Raw genomic sequence first — 20,365 nt, forward strand, 5'->3', positions numbered from 1 at the left:
GGAAGAAGAGGAGAGCTACTTTTGGCCAGTGCACGCACAAGAATGAGCTTCTCATTCACTTTTCAACTTTATATACAAAACCCTAAATCCCTTTTGGACGGTCATCCCCTTTTCCCCTTTTTTACATAGCCGGCCATAGCCTAGGCTCTTTTTCCCATTGTCCTTCTATCTTCCTAGCTTCCTTTCCACCGCCCGTCTACATTTACAAATTGCACCGGTGAGAGCCCGGCGCTCCTTGAATTAAACCATGATGCGCTTGCGCTCTTTTACAATAGTTTGACTTGCGCTTTTCCTCGTGCGCCTTTGTCTTCCGTTTCTCTTTGCCTTGGCCTTTGTCTTTATCTTCTGTTTTGGCTTTTCGGATTTTCCACCGCCTGGCACTCTTTTACAAGATCTCAGGGAGCGCCTTTGTATTTTAAAATGCACCTTTCCCCTTTTGTATTTGCCTTGGACTTTTAAGGTTGCCCTTGCGCTTCTGGCCTTTTCTCCTCTTCTTTCTTTAGTCGAGCTACCTTTTTTCCGCCTTTGCCCTGCGTCTTTTTTATTTCCTTTTGCTTTCTTCATGTTGGGGTTAACATTACCCCCTCCTAGACGAGTGCCAGTCCCATGGCACTCACCGTCATAGGTAGCAAGCGTTTAGCATGCACCGAAGACGTGGGTGGCAAGGACGTCTGTGGTTACCTTGGCGGAGTGTTGGTAGTGGTGGGGAGGAAGGTCATTGGGGGCACATTGGTGGGTTGAGTGGTAGGTGGTAGGGCAATGGGAGTTGGTGGTAGGGCTGTTCTTTGGGGGGTTGCACTGATGGAGTACAAGTGGCAGTGTGTTGGGGCTTCTGTACATGCTGATTCTTGGTAGGCTTACAGGGTGATAAGGATAGGAATTCAGAGTTGAGTGTTGATGAAGAGCGAACGACACCTTCGTGGGAGTCTTCAATACCTGCAATTGAAAACCTCTCATGTGGTCTCTCCCTAAGGGGTAGTGCTAGTCTTCTTATTATGCATAAGACATAGTTTGATTAGTTTGGGAGACAGGTCAAACTCTAAGCAAGCTGAGAGTATTGTCCTGCACTTGAGGACCCAAACTGTGTAGATACTTCGGTGCATATATTATGTGAGTGCTCGTGCATACTTAGATATTACGTAGTTAGAAGACCATGGGCTAGTTTCTTGTAACAATGCGTGGATGAAGCAAAGTTTTCCATGTTGAGAAGAAGTACAGGAAGGTATATGAGACATCCTTTGCATTGTGACTGCACGATGTATCATAAGTGAATACAGGGACACCGCACTTTTGGTAGCTGGAAGCTATTGGAATCGCTCGATGAGGACGGTGTACTTTTCATGGCCAATCGTGCGGTGCTTACCACCACTGATTGCAGTGGTACTAAGGCAGAGTGCAAGAGAGAATTGTGCAAGTGGGTTAGGGTGACAGGTCTAACCATAGGTGAGACAAGCTCCCTAGGTATGTCCTGCCCTTGATGTGCCCTAAACAATTGTGGGTGATGCTAAAGGGCGAGGGGACTAGGGACGGAGCCAGTCGACCAAGGTCACTGGATGTACCTAATTTGAGGACCCCTGGGTGCCGTGCTGTGATTGTGGGTGCTTTTTTTCTTTCTTTCTTTCTTTCTTTCTTTCTTTCTTTTTGTTTCTTTTTCTTGTGCTTTTTTCTTTCTTTCGTTCTTTCGTTCTGTTCTCTTTTTTTTTTCTTTTTTTTTCTTTTTGGACTTGCCTGAGTACAATCATTACAATATGTTGAGGCTAGCAGCCTTTCAATGGGTTGGAAAATGTCAAGCTTCGAAGGCTCAAGAAATGGATATTACAGTGATGATTGTGCCCTAGCCTCGTTGTTAGAGAAGCAATTGTTGAGATGGGGAGATACACTTGAGATATTGCGAACCTCCTTGTGACACACGCAATGCTGGTACAATTGAGGTAACGACTGCCGTGAGCCAACTATAGAGCTTGACCCAAAAAGGGAGCGTGGCCCATGAATGTGCATTGGGCCATGCGATGTGGGTGGTCGGCAAGGGTGATTTTTGCTTTGGGCAGTGTGGCTTTGTCGCGGCTCTTTGTGGGGTCAATGGTCTTGCGGTGATCGGGCATTGAACACTTTCGCACAAGGACCTGTATTATCCTGCATCCACTTGTCACTTCATGAGAGTATATACTGGCTTGTGTTAAGTGCATCGAACAAATGCAATCATGATAAGACATAATTTTTCAGAATTCTATGATGTCTATTGGGATGCCTATTTCATTGCTTGTTAAGGTCGCATACATTAACGAGAAGTAACGGGAATGTGTACAAGTGGGGATCTTGCCCCTTTACTTATCAAAAATAAAATGTTCTGGCATGCTGACTTGTCGAGCTACTTGTACAACATAGGGATTTAGTCGATAGGTACGAGGCGGGGTGAGTCCGGTTGGCTAGGCGACCGGGGCGATGCTAGTGCGAGGCTCCCGTGAGGCTGGGCAGGGAACATGTCGGCCGGGACATGAATGGTGTAGTCCCGGGCCGCTACCGTTTCCAGAATGTCTTTAAACAATTCATTAAATTCTACCCTATCCCTGGCCGCCTTGTCACTTCGTGAGCACCTGGTGCCCGAGCGTGCATTGGGGGTCTCTGCAACTGGCGTTGCCACATTTTGTGTGCCTTCCTGAGCGTCCGCTCCCCTGGCCTGCGGATTCTTCGGCCTTCGTCCGGGGCGGTGTCGCTTGGGGCCGCGTTTCTTGGCGTACCTTTTAAGAGTGGGCACGTAGTGCACTGGTGGAGGGGCGTGTGTTGCATGTTCCCATCGGCTGTGCGAAGAGCATCCTTGCAAGATAGCTACCCTTGGTTCTCCATGTTTTCCTTGCGAGGGGGCCTGTAAGATGCGAATCAAGGATTAAGATTTGTCACATGATAAGACCATTCATATGTAAGGGGTTATAGTGCAGATTATCAAGCACATAGGATGAGAAGGGGAGGGGTGGGGCATGCAGTGTTGTTGTAGAGGGATGGCCCCCGTGATGTTTATTTAGCCTCCTGCCATTAGCAGATCTTGGTTCACGCTGAGTTACATCGGCTGATGGTCATGGATTTAGGCAAGGCTCCTCCTCGGAAGGATAGACCAGAAAGGGGGAAAGGTGTATAGAAAGGGACGGTACCCCATCTACACCATCAAAGTCATTGGTCAAGGCTTCCTATGGCGGTAATGAGGGTTGCATGCCCTTCACTTGGAGATGGGAATGGTCACACGACTTTTAAAAGTGTGATGAGAGGAGGACTTGAGGAGCTTAGCCTATCAAACCCAACTCTTCTCCCTGCGCTTGACTATCATTGCTTGTGTGTGTTGATAGTATCTATACAGGGTGACACAAAAATCATTGCTTATATATACATCTATATATATACATCTATGAATCCATGTCACCTCACAAGGATAGAAACCAATTGTAGAACTCGGGATTGTACTGGAGCGTGGCACACGCATCTAGTATTCGTGGCAGCTTACTCAATACCAATAGATATTTTGCCATATCGAGTAGCATGGAACCTTGTCCGAGTCTACTGGCAATATGTAACTCCTCTTCAGTGAGAACCTTATCAAATAGAGAGTTTTCTTGGCTAGGTCCAGCCAAGTCCGTACCCCGAATGGCAGTCAACACTAGAAGGGAAGTTGGTGCCACATAGATTGGGTCCCTTTGGGATCGCCATTTGGCCAATTTCTCCTCAGAGACTGTCATGATCTGAGCCCCTAGGTTGGCCATTACAACGCAGATTTCGCACCAACGCTGCTCAAATTGACTTTGGCCTACTGACAGTCGCTTTAGTTACTCTATGTCTACGAGATTCGGTCGACAGAGCACTTCATTGAACATGACGGTTAAGCGCAGTTCGTCAGCCTCCTCGTCAGAGATGAGTCGCATGCGTTCATGCAAGAGCCTGTCATAGTGCTCGTTAAGATGTTCTTGCTCTTCCTAGGATAGAGGAAAGGGCAAGTAATCTCCAAGCTGCTCCTTGGGGATTGTGCCCATGTCCGCAAGGACGTAGACACGTTCGACCACTTTGAGCTTAGCATCCAACTCAGTTAAGCATTCTGTGACACTTCTATGTTCAACGAGGGCTTGCTCGGTTGCTATCTCATGCAAAGTTCTAAGAGTTTCCTTAGGCTTTAGCATGGCTGGGGGCTCAGGCCTAGATGAGCAAGATCGGTCAATGCTAGGATTTCTTATGCTCTTGGGGTTCTCACGTTTCTCCTGAGGTTTTGCTACTATTTCGTCATGGTTCTTCTCGGATGTGACTGGTATAGATTTGTCACCCTGTTGTGACGACGTGATATCCACTCTTGATTGGTCAATGCGAGTTCTGTTGTCGGTGGATTGAGTGTTGCAAGCAACTATTGATGGTAACAGCTGCTTTGATTTTTCAGAACACACGGATGTGTCTAAGGTTTCACCGCTATTAGCAGAGGCATTAATGGGTTCATTGGTGGATGGAGTCGATGCGTTATTCATCGGCTCTCCGACGCTCTTCGTCTCAATGTTCTTGGGGTCCACAACCACCTGCAATTGCTGTTGTTTTTGTTGTTTTCTCCTTTGTCCGTGAAGGTGCATCTCTCATCGATTCAGGATTCTTGACTAGGCCAACCGGTGATATGCTTGGTGGGGCCTCAGCATTTTCCTTCTCTAGTGTGTCCTCATGGGTCGTGGCCTGCTGAATAGACTTACTAAGCTGTGAGGGCACAACTGCCTCCCTTTTCGGGGAGTCTAGCCCTTCAGCCAACTCCCTTGTGTTTAACTCCTCCAGCCTAGGCTTGAGGCACTTTGAAAGTGCTAGAGCTTTTGAGGAAGTTGGTTGCGACACCTCCTCTAGAGGTAAACTACTAAGGACACTTTCCACACGGGGCATTGCCACGGCCAAGGGCTGTGACTGCTGTGATCCCTGTTTGGAAGTAGTGGCAACTAGTTTAGTGGGCTGGCTACCCTTGGTGGATTGCAGTGTCAAGTCCCTAGGGCGATCGGAAGTGGCTATGTCTTTTGTTGCCCTTTGCGCATTCACTTGTGCAGATTGAGCAGCAGCACGAGGCTGCTGCTGCCATGCTTCTCGTGTCCATTTAGGTGAAGAGGATGTGGGAGATTTGGGACTCCCACGTGGGCTTGGCACTGACTGGAGAATTTGCTCGTGATTGTTAGATGATTCTATCATTAGCTTTGTTGAGCAATCAGCCTTATCATGCGCAATGTTGTGCATGTGGTGCTTATTATCCTCTTGGAAAGTCAAAGGCTCCTTGGGCACTAGTGGACCTAGTGTATGCTTGACAGTTACCTCTGATATCTGCTTGCTAAGCACGCTAGATTGAGAATCTACTTTTTGATAGGTCATGTTTGGTTTCTTGACTTCAATTGTGTGGGGCTCAACCACTCCCATATTTTTGGTTCGAGACTTGGATTTTCGTTTAGGTTTCCTCCTACGCCTCTTTGCTTTTGGCATAATTTGGGCGTCTGACAGTGGTGGTTTAGCAGGGGGTTTTGGTACCCAAATCCATCGGTTGCCTGCATAATACCCTTGAGCACGAAGCAACGCCTTGGATATCCATCGTGGCATTGTGCTAGCTCTCCATCGATGCCTGCGTCTATAAGGCTTGGGCTTCTTTTGGATCTTCTACGATATTTGTAAGTCCAAAGCCTGTCCTTGGCATTGTCTCTTGACCTTCTTGGTTCAGGCATGGCCTCACTCATTGGCTCTCCTTGTTCGACCTGTGCTTGTATTAACTCTTCCAACAAGTCCTTGCTCTCGTTAATGGGCTTAACTGTTACGTCAGCACCTTCCTTGCCTTTCCCTCGAGGTTTGGTGAGGTCACCTTTGCTAAAGGTCGTGACTATCCTCACACCCGGTAGTGTCAAGTATATCCTCTGAGCTACGTAGTCAGCCTCACACTTGGTAGCCTTTTTGAAGGGCCTTCCTAGGAGGATTTCCTTTCCACCATTCTCGCTATTGGGAGGAACATAGAACAGGAGTGGTAAGCTTTCTGTTTCAATAGTTACAAGGATTCTGCACTTCCCTAGAAGTGCTTGTGGGTGTTCCTCGTAAGGATTAAGAGTTGCATCAGTCGGTGTGAGCTCTGGTTGGCCTAGTAGGGTCCATGATTCATAGGTCAAGATATTAAAATCTGCTCCTTCATCAATTAGAGCATCAATAGTATGCTCTCTTTTCACGGTGAGTTTAACCCTAAGATAAGCAGGTGGTACTATGTCTTCATCTTCTGGATCTTGGCTTGTAAATTTAAGCCTTCTAACAGATGCCCTTGATTTCTCGAATGCACGACCAGATGTGGATTCTCCACTGCTGTCTTGGATCGTCAATGCAGTGCTATTCAAGTACATCTCTTGTCAAGAGCGTCATGTCTAGTCATCTTCGCATTTGTAGCTTGCTGAAGTTGCATTTTGCTCTGACTAGACATGGTCTGAACACATTGTCTTTGTGTTCTCGTGGTGTGGCCTTTTTGCCCTTGATGGCTAGATTGGCCCATTGATGTTCTAGGGTCTCTGTTTCTCTCTGTTCGGGTATGGGCTTTTGGTTGCTCTTTTGCAAGTGAGAATCCATGCTTGTGTAGAGCCATTACTACACTAGGGTCCAATTTGGAGGACCTGTCACACAGCGCGTGTTTTCTCTCCAACCTACTTGGGGGAGGTGCGGAGGGGGCAGAGCTCCCTCTGCAGGGGTCTCGGGGGGGCAGTCCCCCCGACCCGCAGGGCCGTTACGGTAAAATCCATGCACAATTTGGAGGACCGTTTATAGCCAAATTTGAACTACGTGCTTTAAATTTTAGCCCGGTGATGGATCTGTGATGTGCCTTTAGCTCTATGTAGCCTTTGGGGTCAATCTTGGGGTTTAGATGTGTCAAAATTTGTGTTCTAGACACGTGTCCGATTTTGATAGTTTTCTGTCCTCAGGAGTCCGATTATCAGAATCGAACGTCCGATTTTGGGTTGGTCCGATCGGCCTAGTGGTCCGATTTTGGTCACGTCCGATTCTAGGAGTCGGATAGAAAAAGTGGTCTGATTTTCAAAGTGGTCCGATTCTGGGAATCGGATCTGACAGGGTGGTCCGATTCTGGCTTATCCGATTCTGGGTGGTCCGATTCTGGACGCGATCCGATTCTGGGTGGTCCGAGTGTCCGAGTGTCCGAGTTGGATGGGTTGGTTCGATCAGACGGGGTTGGTCCGATCGGACGACAGTCCGAGTGTTCGAGTCCGAGCGTCCGTGTGGTCCGATTTCCAAAATCGGACGGGTTGGTCCAAGTGGTCCGATCGGACAGGATGGTCCAATCGGACGGTTGTCCGAGAGTCCGATTATGGACTGGGTCCGATTCTGGACGGGTCCGATTCTGGGACTCGAACAAGCTAGTCCGACTACACGGTCGACGGCCCGCGAGTTGCACGTGATGCCTCTAGACTGACGTCTACTACACCGAATCATCCAGCGCCTTCCAGATAGGTGCAAGACACTACAAAGGAATGCCAGACATGCCTGGAACCACTGTGGTGCTCGAATCAAACGGCACTCCAAGGATTTGTGCCCCTATTTCCCTATTTTAGCCTGTTATACAGCAACGGAGAACCCTACTGTTTGTTTCTTTTTCTTTGTTTTTTCCTATCCTAAATGTATCCAAATCACAAAGTAAATACCTACACTACTCCATCTCACAACATAAATCTCAAAAAATCAAAAACCCTACTTGCCAAGGAGATCGAATACCATCCTCAATCCCCTCCCTTCCTACCTATCTCAAGCACTAGTCCGGGGAAACCCTTACTTTGATGCTCGATTCGAAGCGCGCAAGCGCTCAAGGCTTGAATCCGTTAGTCCCGGCAACGGAACCAAAATGTGGGAGCCTTCGCTCAACCGCCAAGACCCACGGACCGCTTATTGTTTCAAGCGTTCCAAGCCGAGCACTAATGGCTACCTCTCACATAACTGACGCGCCATCCATATCTACGGGTGTAGTGAGCTTACCTCCATGCCATTCGAGTTACCTCCTCTCCCGCGCACTCCAGTGGCTCCACGATCCAAGTGCAAGCTTCAAGCAAGCTCAATCCTCCCGCTCCAAGCTCCAAGCTCCATTGCCGCGAGCAAGACAAGAGAAGAGAAGAGAAGAGAAGAAGAGAGGAGAAGATGGAGAGCTTCTCCTCCTCGGTCCCTCACCCTCACACACTCACTCACTCACTCCCACTCTCACACTCCCTCTCTCAAGCACAAGCTCAAGCAAGCAAGAACAAGAAGAAGAAGAGGAAGAAGAGGAGAGCTACTTTTGGCCATGCACAAGAATGAGTTTCTCATTCACTTTTCAACTTTATATACAAAACCCTAAATCCCTTTTGGGCGGTCATCCCCTTTTCCCCTTTTTTCGATGGCCGGCCATAGCCTAGGCCCTTTTTCCCATTGTCCTTCTATCTTCCTAGCTTCCTTTCCACCGCCCGTCTACATTTACAAATTGCACGGGTGAGAGCCCGGCGCTCCTTGAATTAAACCATGATGCACTTGCGCTCTTATACAATAGTTTAACTTGCGCTTTTTCTCGTGCGCCTTTGTCTTCCATTTCTCTTTGCCTTGGCCTTTGTCTTTATCTTTTGTTTTGGCTTTCCGGATTTTCCACCGCTTGGCACTCTTTTACAAGATCTCAGGGAGCGCCTTTGTATTTTAAAATGCACCTTTTCCCTTTTGCATTTTCCTTGGAACTTTAAGGTTGACCTTGCGCTTCTGGCCTTTTCTCCTATTCTTTCTTTAGTCGAGCTACCTTTTTTCCGCCTTTGCCCTGCGTCTTTTTTATTTCCTTTTGCTTTCTTCGTGTTGGGGTTAACACTTCCTCATTGGAAAGGGCCTTTATGAGTTTGTCTCAGGTGAAGAAAATGAGCCAGAGCTAGGTATCCCTCCAACTATAGATGAGTTAAAACCATGGAAAGAGTGGAATGCAAAAGACAAAAAGATGATGTACTGGCTATCTGCAGTAATTGATAATACTATGCTGGGACATATTAGGAATGTAGAAACTTCATATGCAGCTTGGACGATTTTTGAGAGTATGTGAATCACGGACTCTTAGTGGACCAGAGACATCATCTAGTAGTCCTTGGTCTGGGAGACTAAGGAGTAGCTCTACATCTTCAGGTGCATCTAGTAGCACTACAAGCAAAGACAAAGGAAAGAATAAAGTGTCAGATGGCATTGATGCAATTCTTAATGGAGACTCCAGTGGCTTGAGAGCTTGGATGATGAGCTTGGTATTCCTTCTGTCAGGACACTAGGTGTACAGAGAGCTCATAGTAATGTAAAGGCTCCATTAAGTGATTCGGTGATACGCAGATCTAGCAAGGTCAGATACCCTGTTAAAAAATTTGGTTTTGAAGGTTATGCAGCTCACCATTATGCTTATATGGTGAAACTAGTTGAGGATGTTGAATCCACTTGTTTTGAGGATGCTGTTGGTCATACTCATTGGGATGCAGCAATGGATGAGGAGATGGCTGCATTAGAGGCCAATAAGACTTGGGATCTAGTATCATTGCCGAAGGGTAAGAAAGCTATTGGATGTAAGTGGTTTTATAAGATTAAGCATGATGGAAATGGTTCTATTAGTAGGTACAAAGCTAGGCTGGTTGCAAAAGGCTATGCCCAAACATATGGCATAGATTATGAAGAAACCTTCAGTCCAGTTGCTAAGATGGCAACTGTCAGATGTGTGATTGTTTTGGCAGAAGCCAAAGGTTGGAGGCTGCAACAAATGGATGTGAAGAATGCCTTCTTGCATGGTGATTTGCAGGAAGAAGTGTATATGGATGAGCCAGCAGGTTATGAAGATTTAGAGCATCCCATGTATGTGTGCAGGTTGAAGAAAGTGCTCTATGGGCTCAAGCAAGCACCTAGAGCTGAAATCAGACTGTCCTATTCTAGGCATATCCAACAATGGAAATTGAACCAGTCTGTGTCCAAGTTTGGGTGTCTGAGTTGGTCATTTGAGTTGGCTGTTCGACTCGAACAATCTGATCCTGGCTATGTGAGTCCAAGTCTGATAGTCCAAGTCTAAGAGTCCAAGTCAGAGCGGAAAATGATGTTTGATCGGACATAGTATTGTTGGTGTCTGAGTGGACCAACTCCTCGAATTGTCCGACTCTAAAAATTGAACTCCGCGATGGGTGTCTGATTCCAACGGTGCAAACGGCTCGTGAGGCACAATTTCAATTCACCTAACCTTCATAGTTGATGCCAAGTGCTAGATTCTTCCAAAATCAATAATTAGATGTAGAGGAAGGTTTGTGTAGTCCTGGAATAGTCGAAAACCTTTGAATCGGTGTGCTTGATTGCCCTAGAGCTCCAACACACACACACACACACACACACACACACACACACACACACACACACACACACACTCACTCACTCACTCACTCACTCACTCACTCACTCACTCACACTCTCTCTCTCTCTCTCTCTCTCTCTCTCTCTCTCTCTCTCTCTCTCTCTCTCTCTCTCTCAAAGATCAGAAACTGAAAATGAGCTCACTTCCCCCTCCCTCAGGGTTTTCGACCCCCTCTCCAACACTCATTGGATGTCTTTTCCTCTTCTTTTCTGGATTACAACCCGCTTTCCTTCGATTTAGGCATGTTGTTGCCCAAAACCCTACTGTGGTTTTCTTTATTTTCCCCTATTTTTCCTACCTAAATGCCTACCAATCCCTACAAATCACAAGTAGATGCTAATGTTAATCAAACCAACTTATCCAAACATCACAAATCAAAACACTTACTTGCACCAAAGATCAAATGCCATTTCTTCCTACCTATCTACCTCAAGCACCGGTTTGGGAAAAACCCTCCAATACTCGATTCGAAGCATGCAAGCACTCAAGGCTCGAATCCGTTGGTCCCGATAATGGAATCAAAATGTGGAAGCTTTCGCTCGATCGCCAAGACCCAGGACCACTTATTGCTCAAGTGTTTCAAGCTGAATGCGAATGGCTACTTCTTACATAGCCGTACACACTCTCAAGCTTACGAGTGTAGTGAGCTTACCTCAAAGCCCAATCGAGTACCCTCCTCTCTCATGCACACCTGTAGCTCCATGATCCATGATGCAAGCTCAATCCTCCACCTTCAAGATCCATCCTCCATAGTCGTGCGCGAGAGAAGAGAAGAGAAGAGAAGAGAAGAGAAGAGAAGAAGGAGGAGAAGATGAAGAGCTTCTCCACCATGATTCCTCACCCTCACACACTCACTCCCTCACACTCCCTCTCTCAAGCTCAAGCACAAGCAAGCAATCAAGAAGAAGAAGAAGAAGAAGAAGAAGAAGAGCCACTTTTGCCACACACCAAGAATGAGCTTCTCTATTCACTTTTTGGCTTTTATACATGCGTCCCTTTGCCATTCCCACAAAAAAAAAGGCAAGCGCTCATATAAACTTCTTCTATAAATACCAATACGTTTTCTTGGGGAAAAAAAAGAACACTCTAACAATGACAATTTTCTTCACAAAAGTTCAAATAGAGGCTATACTAAGCTAGATCCTCTCAAGTAAGTACCTAAACAATTATAAATGCCATCACTCCCAAGCACAAAGCAATAGCACTAAATAACATGCAAGAGCCAATACTGAAGCAACTATGCAAGGACTCAGGGACAACATATCTTATACATCATAACATGCAAACAAAATGGCAAAGTATACATAGATTGCACTATTAACTTTAGGATAATAATAGAGCAATAGAAAAGGGGACCTACCAAAATATGAAGAAAGACACTGATACAAATAGATAGATATCTAGTTGTTTCATTAAATTTCATAGCTTCTTACATAGATTTAGTTATATCATTTGTTGTTGTTGTGACACTTGTATTTTCATACTACTTTCAGCTTTCATTCAATGCTTAGTATTATCTTTTCTTTTGTATACAATGTTCAAGTACATCATTTGGATTTATTATAATGCTACTTTTGTCTAGCTAGGGTTCTGTATATCGATGAATAGGAGTCCATATTTGACAAGATAATAGACAAGGATAGTAGGGATATGTTCCTTGGAAAGGCCACATCCTTGTTTTTGAAAATTTTCCCTAAAATCATCGTTATATGCATTATAATGATTTTTTGCAATCATCTAAATATGCATCGATATAATTGGTTGAGCATTTGGATACTTGTATTAGCATAAGTTCTAGTGTATATTCCTTTGCTTATTTTGATGAACTCGTACTATTGACACTTATATCAACATGCATTATAATTGTGGGGTCTGACATTTTAAAACATTTTTTAATGTACTTTTGTTAGAGATTTCATCGGTATCCCCTTCATATGTTGTGGTCTTTATGGTTGTTTTACTGTTTTTGGTCCCATATAATTCTTGGTTGCTAAATTTTTTTGTTAAATCCACTTTGATACCATTGGTTGATATCAAGTACCCTAAAAATGTAAGCCTTGTTGTGCACCCCATGGGAGTGTGAAGTTCTGCACAAGGGAAACCCCTATGAGTTCCTTGTATGGCTACCAAGCATTCCACAAACTTTTGAACATCCCTTAATCGTGATTTCGATCTAGTTGAATGCTATTATTAGGGGATCATGATCTTTGCATCTAGGAAGTTCCTTAAGTTGGAACTTAGAAAACCAGGAGAAAGTTGGGAGCTAAAGAAATAGAGGGCCCGCACGGAAAGAATCATCTTGTTGGAGCTATGCAAGGTATTTTGGTGAAAAGCATATGCATTGCAACATGAATAAGTGCTAGGAAACCTTTGGTCGAGAGGTCTCTAGCAACTCGGCCAAAAATAGAGCCTCTAAATCAGTAGGGCCTTGATCGATGATGTGAAGGCTTAAATGTCAAATTTTGAAAATGACTATGGTAGAAAGTGATTAAGGTTAAACTTTCTGTATAAAAATGTCTGAGACATGTAAAACATTACCTTTTAATGTATATTTCAGTCATCACCTAAAAAAGGAAAAAGTTAGGCGGGGCACCACCCGAAGTTCCAACTCCGCCGTGCCAACACAGGAACCCTCTCCGCAATCCCTGGCAGGATCGGGCTGTAAAGTCTTGGTCTTCTCTCGACAGGAGTTGGGGCCCACTGGGGGTATGGCAAATGGGAGGGGACCACGTGGAAAGTGACGGGCCCACTATGGGAACCACCCACGTGAGCTGGAGAGACCACGAGCGTACAGCCCAGGAAAATACGGGCCGGGCGAAAAGGACAGCTCATCAAATGTGGGCCCGAGTTGCCGGCCACATGAAAGTCCCGACTCCCGGTCCTTTATTTATTACGAGCCTTTTGGGGATCCGTTAATAAAAAACAATGCTTTTTTAAACAGTTTTATTTTTAATGGCTCAATTTTCAACCCGGATTGAATCCGATTCTACGGTCGCTTTGCTGTTTGGGCTGGGAAAACCGGTCGTTACGGTTTTAAAGTATAAACAACTGTAAAGTATTATTTTTATTTATATTATTTGAGCCGAGATTCAATGAAACCGCTCAACCGGTTTCCAGCGGTCCACGTACCTGACCGTACTTTCCGTGTGAAGGTACGTACCCCGGCCCCGCAATTCCGTCCATTTCCGGTCCCCCTCATTAAATTTTCCTTTCGGCAAAATTGGCCTGCTTTTTCTATTTTTTTAATAATGCAGTATTTTTATATTCCCCCCAAATAATTAACCAAAGGTAGTTATAAATCATATCCCACCCCCATCCAAAGAAAGATGGTTATACTTTTGTGGAGGGTGGTAGTTACTACTAACTAGTTATATCTCCCAAAAAAGGCAGTCATAAATTTTTCATTAATGTGGTAGTTAAATTAAACAAATTTTCTTGTAATGTGGTTGCACCTTGCTATATTAAACTTTCTTCTTAGAATTGGCAATGCTAATTTCTTCGACACTTATAGATATTTTTTATCATTATCCCTCGAGGGATGCACGGCACAAGGTTGGAACTCACACATCCATATAACTCAACCTGCAATCAAACCACAATAATGACATGACGTTGTTGACGCAACACTCATATCTTAGTGTCCACTGCCATGATAATTAGTCTTTCAAGTTTAAAGCATTCCTTATAACCTTGGAAGAGTTAATACTAAAGTTAAAGGTGTGAAGTCTTGTTAACATGCTCTTTAGGAGTCACTACCTATGCTATTATAATTGTATGGTGATAAGGTGATTCTTTTTTGAAACTTTTCCTCTAGTTAACTTGAGTCAAGTGGTCTACTTTTAGGAAAGAATGCTAATAACAAATGGGTAATACTCCTTGTGCATGCCCATGTGCCCTTGTTTACAAATCACATCTAGTCTACTCTTTAAAAGGTGCATACTATCCATGCCCACACAACAAACAATAAGAGGGACACATTTCGAAAGGAGACTTTTTCACAGAATTAGATTCTCTCTCTCTCTCTCTCTCTCTCTCTCTCTCCCTCTCTCTCTCTCTCTCTCTCTGTGAAGTGAGGTGGAGTACCACCCACGAAAGTCAGAATTCGTGACGCCAAATCGACCGTTGAGGGTGATTTGGCGCCAATGGTAACATTTCCTCTATTGGAGGGACATGTGGATTCCTTGAGACTCCTGGCTCGGGGGAAAGCCATCATGCCGCAACAAGCACACATGCTAACAGTCTCGTCATCCCCCTCAAGATTTGTCCCCCCACCCTCCTCAGTTAGGGATATCTCCTCTGCATCATGGACACAACCCCTCCCCCCACCCTGTAGCAACTTCATCCCAATCCCCATTCCCAATCGGCACGCTTGCGGCGTCCGAATTGTCCATTATGATCAAGACATTGGCTACCTCATATTCATCTACTGATGCCCATCGCAGTACCCCCAGAAGCGATCAGAGATTTAGTGGAGCCATGGTGGAGGTATTTAACAATACCGGTGGTCAGAGGTCCCATCCCTCTCTGTTATGTCTTCAATCGCCCTAGCATGCCACGAAAGGGGAAAGCCATACACAAGAGATCTTGGTTCATCTGCACCCCTTCAAGCAGGAAGCTCCCACAGATGTCGACAAGTTGCCATAAAAAATGGACGACAGCCGCGCTATGGGAAGCTTTAGCAAATAGTTTGAGGGCCTATCCGGGCCTCCTTCCATGGCACCGGTGGTCAACTCCCCCCCCCCCCCCCCTCTCGCTCCCCAACCGACTCTGAAGAATAAGCAAGCCCAGAAGGTACATTCTTGGTTCATATTCCAGATCTCAACATATCTCATTGGATTAAAGAATATCAAACCAAAGTGATATATGGCTTATGTCATGGACCGCGTCCGCCAACAGAAGTCCTTAGAGCATGGATGAGGGACCACTCGTAGCCCCTAGTAGGTATTAGAGTCTTGCATGCTAGATATCTGCCAAACAATTACATTCTCTTCCTCTTTGAAACGCAACAAATGGCCGTACATGTCATTGCCTTTGGCTAGTGGATGCTTAAGAACTCCCCACTAACCCTGTTTAGGTGGGAGGAATCCTTCGACCCTCTCAGTGCCTAAACCAACCGAAGTCCCTGTTTGGGTCAAATTCCCCAATCTCCCTGACCATCTCTACCCTTTTCTCATGCCTATAGCCACCCCCATAGGCAAAATTTTAGGGCATCAACCCTACTCTGACATTAACACGAGATGGCACCCCCAGGTATTGGTCGAAGTAGACCTGAGTAAAAAATTGTGTAGCTCCGTCCTCATTCAAAGTGATAGTGGTGTGTTTATAAGGAAGCAAGAAATCTCATACAAGAACTTACCCAATTCTTGCTTCAAGTGTCATAAACAAGGGCACTTCATCAGGGACTGCCGCGAATGGGCAAAAAAAGAGGACATCAAGAACTGGAAATCAGAGGTGAAAATAGTCTAAGAAGCTGGGGGAAATAAGGAGTCAACATATAATTTCTAGATGGTACAGAATAAGAGATTAAAACTCCCCAAATCGAAGGGCAAAGGTAAGCAATCCTCCATCTCTAAATCTAACAATAGATACTCCCCTCTGCTAATGAGTCTCAAAGGTGAAGTGAAACCCTAAGTGCACAATGACCCCCCTAGTTTCTGAGACAATAGATTCGGACAATGATGAGTTTATTGATTGCTGCCAATTTTTTAAGGAAATTATCGGCTCTGTCGATGGGTTAGAGAAGGGGTCCAACATAAATCCCCCTCAACAGAATGGGCAATTAAAGGAAGGAGAGGATCTAGACGAGGAGGAAGAGAGTCTCCCCTCCTCCAACTATGGGATAGGACTACATGAGGCTCCTCCCCAAGTTAGGGATAACTTAGAAGAGCTCCGAAAGTACCACTATAGGAAGGAGGGACCCACTCCGATGGAGGCAAACAATAGTAGTAGTAAGCGGAGGCATTCTAAAGTAGGAGCCATGCCAAGAAGCCCAACGAACACTCTAGGGAAGGATAAAGATAAGAAACCAAATAAAGTAGATAAGAAATGAATAATCTTAAGATTATATCCTATAACTATAAAGTACTTACATAAAAATCCAAAGCAACAGTGATCCGCAACTGGCTATAGCTAAATGCCATCAACATAGATTTCATCTGTCTCCAAGAAGTTAAAACTATTGGAGAAAGGTTGGAGCAAAACCTCCTAACCATTAACAAAGATTTTGCATGGCACTCAACTAAGCATGGGGGGGGGGGGGGGGGGGGAGGACAAGAAGAGCTGTAATTGGTGTGGGTCCCAAGCTAAAACCATACATACAAGAAATCCTTCTGGATCCAGGGGACTGCTGGGTTGGTGCTAGACTTAAGGACTTAGAGGAGTTTGCAATCATCTCAGTATATGCATGGGGAGCTAATAAGGATAAGCCTAGAATATGGGACTCGATTAAACTTCTAAACTTCCATATTGCCCTTGTAGGAGACTTCAACTTTGTAGAGAAATTGGAGGATAGTTATGGAGGCAAGGGTACCATCATCTCGGGCAAGGAGAGAGAATCCTGGCTCAACCTTAAAGGATTCTAGAGCCTTATTGAACCCAACCCAGAAAATGGCTTCACTTGGTCGAACAATCAACAGGGACCCCTTCTCACGAAAGCCAGACTTCATAGATTCTATGTAACAATAAGACTGTTGGCCACTTTTATTGATGCCATGACCAAGACATGGCACAACATCTCTCTCTCTCTGATCATAAACCAGTCCAACTCACTCTCTCTACCACGAGCCACTCCGTTCATGTGGGGTGGTTTCATGCTGATCCCGGATTGAGTTTGTCCAGAAAACCTTGGAAACCATATGGAGAAGAACTTTCTCTCTTCCGCTAGCCCCTGGGAGTTAGCAGTCAGGGACACCCTGAGATTCCTAAGGGAGGCCAAACTCCAAGTTATCAAACAGAGGAAAGAAAAAAGGAACCTGATCTATCAAGAGGTTATCATGCTAGAAAAAGCAATGGATGATGGTCAGATAGAAGCACAAGAGAAACTATTGGAATCCAAAAGGCGTCTTCGGCAAGAGGAGCTCGCTAAAGCTATCCCTCCAGGTGTACTTTCATGGATGGTGGGCGGGTAAAATTGATCAGCCCACTAAAGAGCAATTCAAATTACTCAAACTCAAGAAGGAGAGAGACAAAATCCCTCTAGTCAATAAGGCAAATGGATCTAATGCTACCTCGCCAGAGGAAAATCTTGAAATCGCCTACGACTATTTCTCAAATATATTCAGTCGACCCTCTCAATCTCATCCGGCAAAGATAGCTACAAGGGTTGAAATAGCGAGATGTCGACACCAGTAGTCCTAGTAGCCACAACAAGGTTGCTGGAAGAGGACATAAAGGAGTTAGAACTTAGCGACACCATAGACTCTTTAGCAAAAGGGAAAACTCTAGGACTTGACGGCCTCCCCAACGAATTCTACCAAGAATTCAAATGATTGCTCCTCTCCCCGCTTATAAAGGTTTGGAAGGAATCCATGTCCAAAGGGTCCCTTCCAAGTTGCATCAATGAAGGGGTAGTTAGAATGATTCACAAGAAGGATGCTAAGGAGGATTTAGCTAACTGGAGACCTATCACATGCCTGTCCACAGCCTATAAAATCTTTTGCCAAAACACTAGCTCGAAGGCTGAGCTCCCACCTAGACCATTGGATCATACGAGAGTAGAAAGGCTTCATTAAAGGTCGGTATATTCTGGACACAATAATAGGGTGGTGGGAGGGCATGGAACATGCTCAACGTACTAATCAAGATATTGTCTTTCTTAAGATAGACTTCAATAAAGCATATGACAGGATTGAGTGGGGATTTATCCTCCAGTCCCTCCATGACATGGGGATAGGGCAGAGGTTCATCAGGTATATTAGTGTACTTTTTGGAAATGCTTCAGCAAGGATCTCCATCAATGGTGTGCTTTTACCAATCCCTACATCCTAAGAAGGTCCATCAGACAAGGATGTCCTCTTGCTCCCCTACAATTCACCATAGCTACAGATGCACTTGGCTGGCTGCTAGAAGACCAACTTAACCAAGGTAATCTCCATGGCATACATCTCCCTAACTCAGATAGGCAGATGCTTCTCAACTCGTTTGCTGATGACACAAATACAACCATAAAAAACGAAGAGTTCTCACTTAAAACCTTTTGGCAGTGTCTCCACAAATTTTATCTAGCCTCAAGCTCCAAAATTAATCATTCCAAGATAGGCGTTCGCTCCATTCTAGCTCCCCCACCCCCAATGGTTACTGGATGAAGGATGCCAAGTCATCTAAGAAGGGAAAATATTTAGACTTCTAGGGATGGGATTTGGGGTCACCTTGAAACAAAGATGGCAATGGGTAATGGACAAGCTTAGTATCAAGCTAGATCGATGGAAGGGCTTTCAAAATGGGATGGCCGTGGGGAAGTTCGTCCTACATCACTTTGTATACTCTACATGTATCTACTTTCTAGCGTGTTGGAAGCCAAGTAACTCAAATCTAAAACAGTTAGAAAACCTATGTAGGAATTTTTTATGGGAAGGAAACTTTCATGGGTACAAGTTACCTAAAATAGCCTAGAATATTTGTATTTTGGAAAAAAAGAAGGGTGGTCTGGGGCTTCCTGATATAAACCTCTTGGCATCCAAACTAGCTTCAAAATGGATCATCAGGAGCCAACTCCTTCCAAAGGATGACTGGGCCATACTCTTGAATTAAAACCTCTAAAGGAGGGTTAGCTATGAGGGGATAACATTTCATAACATTCCAGTCTACAACATACTCTTCAGTCAAGCTTGTTTCCAAATAAAGACACCTTCCCAACTCTTTTGCTTCATGTGGGCTTCTTGGCTTCAATATAAATTGGAGTTCTCATTCGAAATCAAAAGGAAGAAAATCCATGCATGGGCTCCTAAAGACTCAGTATGGTTTATCCTTATAGTAACCCCAATCACAGAGGAGCTAGCCAAACCAATGTCGGGGAAGCTCCAAAAGAAAGGAATTCTCTCATGGAACAACCTCCGGGATAGCACAAATAATACATGGAAATCACCATGGCCCTTAAAACAGAGTTCCGACTTAAAAATCAAGATCTAGATACACTCATTAACAGAATTAATGTTTGGGGAACTGCTAATATTGGTTGCATGATTAGCAACGTGCATGTAAAAATGGAAGACATCTAATGGAAAGGAAGACTATGGCTTCTCCCCCTCCCGACCCTCCGATGGACGACCACAAGTTTAGTTGGTAAGCTCAACAAAAGGTGGAACATACAGTGGTCAGAAACACAGTGGTATTACAGGTTTGAATAGGCATGGTCGGTCTCCCTCCCCCCTAAACAATCAATTCTATTATGGACTATCCTTCATCATGCGGTGTGGACTAACGAAAAAGTAGCCAATATGGGTAAAGGGAATGGATTATGCCCCAGGTGTGGTCATTGGTCAGAGTCCATTCCCCACTTATTCATATCATGTCCAGCTAACCAACAATGTTTACAAGAACTACACAGGCTACTCTTCCACCTTCACCCTTCCCCGTTCTCATGGAAAGAAATTCTTCTTGGCAAAGCCAACTGTCTCCCACCAATAATCTGGATGGGGCATATCTATGGGCCATTTGGACCTCTAGAAATGATTGTATTTAAGAGAGATGCAAAATTGTACTATGAACATATCCACAGATCTCTAGAGGCCTCTATATTGAGAAGCTAGTGTAGCTTATAGTTTTTTCTTTCAAGGAAGGATTGTTGATAACTTATGCAATTCTATTATCATGCAGGCTCCAACTTAGCATTTCCTTTGTATAGGTCAAAGTTAAGGAACATTGAAGTTCTTGTTTTTTTGAAAATATTTGGCTCCAAAAATCAAAGAGTTGTTCTCTTGAGATAACAAACCAAGAACCTATTTTCAATCTACGTTTTGGTTTTCATTT

Source organism: Lygodium microphyllum, chromosome 8, assembly GCF_053477565.2.
Source record: "Lygodium microphyllum isolate KBCC chromosome 8, Lygodium_microphyllum_v1.1.10, whole genome shotgun sequence".
NCBI lineage: Eukaryota > Viridiplantae > Streptophyta > Polypodiopsida > Schizaeales > Lygodiaceae > Lygodium > Lygodium microphyllum.